The sequence below is a fragment of the Chiloscyllium plagiosum genome, chromosome 40 (assembly GCF_004010195.1).
Source record: "Chiloscyllium plagiosum isolate BGI_BamShark_2017 chromosome 40, ASM401019v2, whole genome shotgun sequence".
In the NCBI taxonomy this organism is placed as follows: Eukaryota; Metazoa; Chordata; class Chondrichthyes; order Orectolobiformes; family Hemiscylliidae; genus Chiloscyllium; species Chiloscyllium plagiosum.
This window is the reverse complement of record NC_057749.1, coordinates 10899269-10904740: the sequence shown is the minus strand read 5'-3', so window position 1 is coordinate 10904740 and position 5472 is coordinate 10899269. Positions and strand designations below refer to the sequence as shown.

Below are 5472 nucleotides of genomic sequence, written 5' to 3'. Positions count from 1 at the left end.
CCAACGTGTTTAATATTATCACAATGAGATAAAATATGCAATCATTGAGATGTAACTGTCTCGAACTTCTTCAATAGGGGCATGGTGGGGAAAATAGTCAAGATGTGTTCACCAGGGTGGTGGGTGGAGTTGAAATTGCATTGAGGGCAAGATATTAAATAAATCCCTTTGTTGTATTGACTGGGATGCTGGACGCTAATTTAAAAGGGATATACTGACAGAGATTTTACTTACGTTACAGTGGGTCAAGATTAAAACAGTGGACAGAGCAACTTAACGTCTCGTTAATAATTTTTCAGTGCTGTTAAATTCGCATTTCGTAGCGAATTCCGTTACAAACCAGAAGATGTTTTAATGTCTAGGTTAAAGTTGTCCTCTTGTTTGTAACAATACGTCTATAGCTTTCTTGAAGATGTTGCACCGGGGACATGAAGCGGATCCAATCGCCATTAACCGAGCCAAGATTGCGCATCTAATGGCAGAGCTCTGAAGCAAATTCAGACGAAACCTTAAATCCCACGGTTAGATTCACCTGAAGCCAGCATCTCTCCGCACCATCCACAGACTGTGCGCTGCAAGCTACTGGAGAAAACGTCATTCGGGTTCCCGGTAAGGAGAGTAGGCGTCATCGTTAGGGAGTATTCGGTGAGATCAAATAAAACTTCAGCCTTGTGTTTGCGAGGCATCGTTGAATTTCTAAGCTGCTTTTAATTCAAAAGAGGGCCAAGGATCACTTCAAACTGAGATCCTAGAGTCAAACTCAGTCTGGCCTGAGAGCTTTTAATTGCATTTCTCATCCCTGACACACCTTACAGTAAACCTCAACTTACAAAAAAAGGTTCAGTCACTCTCTGAACACAATGATATGCAAACAAACATGTTTTGTTATCAAAACCCACAATTTCCGTTTGATCTTAATTAATATTGTTTCCATAGGTTCACACGGTCGATTTACTTTACATTTTAAGACAGGATGTATTAAAATAAGTACGAAAAACTCCTCAATAGCAGTGTTATAGGAGGGCTCACAATGGTTCACTGATTGTAGGTCAGTTGTACGCAGCGTTAGAAAAGGTTTTTTTTTATCAAAGTGTATATTGTTATTTCTATCTAATCGAGCGCGGATAAGACTGAATATTGAGGAGCGAAACTCTACAAAAGAAGTGTTCAAATTGTCAGCTTAAGGGCGAACTCAAGTGAGATAGGCGGCTAGGAACATGACACAAGGGGTAAAGGTGAGACTCTCACACCGGGGCTGGGCTTTGGGGTTGAGTTTACCAGCAGGCAGCGTCCCTGGGCGCAGAATCCCCGCTCTCTGACTGAGTGCACGCTGTTGCACGGTTGTCAGGCGTAAGGCGCTTCCTGCAAACTGGAATGTGCCCGTCACCGAGAAACCGGCTCCGGAAAATCAGACTCAACATAACGGAGTATCTGTGGGAGAGAGAGAGAGAGAGAGAGAGACAAAGGGCGGGGTGCGAGAGATCTCAGTGGGAAAGAGAAGGTTTTGACCGACTATATATTAAAATAAATACGAAAAACTCCACAATAGCAGTGTTATAGGAGGGCTCACAATGGTTCACTGATTGTAGGTCAGTTGTACGCAGCGTTAGAAAAGGTTTTTTTTATCAAAGTGTATATTGTTATTTCTATCTAATCGAGCGCGGATAAGACTGACTATTGAGGGGCGAAACTCTTCAAAAGAAGTGTTCAAATTGTCAGCTGCCTGGAGCTTAAGGGCGAACTCAAGTGAGATAGGCGGCTAAGAACATGACACAAGGGGTAAAGGTGAGACTCTCACACCGGGGCTGGGCTTTGGGGTTTAGTTTAACAGCAGGCAGCGTCCCTGGGCGCAGAATCCCCGCTCTCTGACTGAGTGCACGCTGTTGCACGGTTGTCAGGCGTAAGGCGCTTCCTGCAAACTGGAATGTGCCCGTCACTGAGAAACCGGCTCCGGAAAATCAGACTCAACATAACGGAGTATCTGTGGGAGAGAGAGAGAGAGACAAAGGGCGGGGTGCGAGAGATCTCAGTGGGAAAGAGAAGGTTTTGACCGACTATATAGAAATCAAACATTAACACTGTCTCTCACTCCAGTATTACAGATATTTTCAGCTGAAATGGCAGTCAAATTATCCATCGTGTAGAGGATAACATACAAACCCGTATAAGGTTAATTTTGTAGAACGTATTTCTGATTTTACAAATATTCCTTAAATATCTGTCTGGTTCTCTACTTACCTATGTCTCAATTTACCTATGGATCTACCTACCTATGTCTCCATTTACTTATGGATCTACCTACCTATGTCTCTATGCATCATGGAAAGAGAACAAGCTAACGTTTCCAGTCTGCATGATTCTTCATCAGAGAGCTGCCCGCTCCACACTTCACTTCAGCTCTGATGAAATCATCTAGCTTCGAAAAAATTCCTTGTCCTCTCTCTCCATGGATGCTATCTGACCCGCAATGATCTCCAGCATTCGCAGCAATTTGCTGCTACTCTCTACCGACCTATAGATCTACGTACCAATGTCTCTATCTAACTGTAGATCTATCTACCCATAGATCTATGTCTCTACCTCCCTATAGATCTACCTCCAATGTCTCTATTTACCTATAGATCTACCGACCGATAAATCTACCTGCCAATGTCTCTATCTATAGCCTACCCATAGATCTATCTACCTATGCCTCTATCTACCTATAGATCTACCTCCTATGTCTCTATTTACCTATAGATCCACCTCCTTTGTCTCTATCTATCTACAGATCTACCTGCCAACTTCTTTCTTTTTGTATCTATTTACCCAAATTTGAACCCATGTATCTACTTGTCTATGTACCTATTTATGCAGCGGCCGATCTATGTACGTACCTAGCTATATATCTGTGTAACTATCTATGCATCTGCCTATATAGACCTGTGTATTTACATATATATCTATTCAGCTATGTATGTCCCTGTGTGCCTGTTAGTATGTATCTACTAACGTGAATGGCGCATATGTACGCTTTTCACTATTTTATTCATGACAATATTCTATTCTATTTAGCGATGTATTTATTTATCTACCTGTATTTACCTATGCCTTTATATATGCATTTATTTAGCTGCGTATGTTCTATGCACCTATCCTGTATCCAACTATATATACCTGTATATCCATTTTATGTATCTATATCCCTTTTTAATGTATGTATCTGTCTCTCTTTCCATCCACTCCATGAGGCTGGTGTGGGCTGGCTTGATCACAAACAGACAGAGAGAGAGCTGCAGGTGGCTGAGGGATCTCTGTGCCTGCACTGAGGTGCGGGCAATATGCCGGTCTGGGGTATCTTCTCCATCTCATTCCCAACCACCAAGCGCAGGGCTCCGCCTGTCCCTCCAGCGACTCAACCTCAGCTCCCAGCTCTCTCTGAGGGATTCTTCAGCCAGCTCTGGGGGGGTCTGTGAAACCGATAAGGCTTGGTGACCGTGTGACTTTAGAATTGAAAATATGATTTCTGTTCATCTGTTCTTTTTTTATCTCTCCCTCACTCTTTCGCTGTCTCCCTCTCTGTCTCTCCCCTCCACAGGCTGTTGCACTAAGGAAGAGGCGCGGCACCTGGGAGAGGCTGCGCGCCCCCGGAACTGACGGGAGCGCGCCTGGAGATCCAAGCCAAAACTGAGACAGCTCAGGCAACGGGTGTGTGTTTGTGTGTATACAATAGTCCCCACCCCCACAAAAAAACTGTCCTGTTAAAAAAAAATGCCGGTTGGATCCCCCCCCCCCTTGGAAAAAGCCGCGACCATCTGCCCCAATCTACTCCCGCCGCTGTCTTCGCTACATTTGCCCCGAATCGTGTAACGGACAGCGCCGAAATTCCGACGCTTACCTGGGCGTGTTGTAACCTGCAGGAGTGAAAACATTGAGAGGGAAAGGTAAGAGGAATTACATTTCTGGGTAGACGGTGAAACTGAGCTGGATAGATTTAGACATTTCGATAGTCTACTGGGGTGAAAATTTAGACTTTGCAGAGAGCGGGCAAGTAGATCAGATTTCCACTGAGCCCCCAGCCGCCCTATCCCCAGAAAGCGAGCGAGTAGGTATTGCCCAACAATTTTATTGAGTTCTCTGCACCAAGTTGAGGTTGCGTTTCCCTTTTTCAATTGTGATAGCGCCAGTTACCCCTCTGTATCGCAGGCGTTCCCCTTTCTTTCATGTTTTTAAATAATGCACAACCCCACGCCCCACACATAACCCCCGGAACGAAATCTCGGCAAAGTGGGAGGAAATGGATTGAAAGGATTCAGAAAAAAGATTCAGGACTCCATCCATGCAGTCAGCGCCAAACGGCAACATTTTTTTTCGATTGCAAACCAACATGGTCTTCTCACTTCTCACTTAGTACCGTGTCAATCCCACACTCATCCATACAAAACCGAACTGGTTGATATTAAAGATGTACATATATCAGAAAAAGTTGCCATTTGTGAAATTCAGACCCAGTAGAAACGAGCTGGAGAAACATTTGGACTGATTCCAAATACTGACCGTGAACATATAGGAAGCGATAGGATTTTATTCGGACAGATGATGAAATATCACCTTTGACACCAATGATGTAATATCTTAATTCTAATGTAATTTAATGCAATTTCACTTCCTGAATCCAAAATTGGGAACTTGAGAACGTGGCATGATTTTTTTCCCCCCTGCGCTGTCTGTTTTATGTTAAACAGGGGAAAGGGCTATATATATTTTACTTGAAGGGTTTGATCGCCCCATTTAACCTTTCTATCCTGGCCTAGCTTTGAAATCTCAAACTAATTCAAGGCGGTTTTGAGTGTGAAATATTCGAGCGGACCCCCGACTGAAACAACCTCCAAAGGACAACGGCATCGTTTTCTTGTATTCGTCAAAATCAGGCTGTTTTGATAAATCACTCTCCTTTCTGTTTAGCAATCAAATCCAGCGGCGAATGAACCCCTGACGCTTAACTGTTCGACAATAGCATTTTGCTTATTCCCCCCCCCCCACCCCGAGGAGATTTTGAATTCCCCGTTTGTACTTCAGTTTTTGTTTTCATCATTTTACTTTTTTAAAACACACACACACACAGAAAAGACAGACAGGATTCCCTCACATGGTGGCCTCTGTGTGTTTGGGGATGAAGGGGGACACCGGGTGGGTGTTGCTGCTTGTGTGTTGTATTAATGGGATGTGTCTACGGACTAAATAGGCGTGTTCCCTCCCCACCCCCGGAGATGTTGTGCTGAAGGTACGGGAGGGTCTCTTCATGAGAATTCTGATTCCTTAAATTATGGGAAAGGGTGACTGGGTCCCTGGGGGAGCGGGTGACGGGGGGACAACTGGTAAAAAGGTCAAGGGGGTGGGTGGGGCTCAGGTGAGGGGGCTGCTGGTCAGGAACAGCAGGTCTCCTTCCTGAGGTGGTGAAACTCAGCGACAGGAAAGGGAGCTGGAAACCGG

At 44.5% G+C, this 5472-nt stretch overlaps 1 protein-coding gene across 1 annotated transcript in view; it reads left to right on the top strand.

Annotated features, from left to right (window-relative positions):
• The first annotated feature begins 317 nt into the window (after positions 1-317).
• Positions 318-5472, top strand: part of islr2 (immunoglobulin superfamily containing leucine-rich repeat 2) — an 8663-nt gene continuing 3508 nt past the window's right edge. The window contains exons 1-2 of the mRNA XM_043680299.1: positions 318-609; positions 3578-3923. The gene's annotated coding sequence lies outside the window, so the exon portion shown is untranslated. The remainder of the gene's footprint in view (positions 610-3577; positions 3924-5472) is intronic.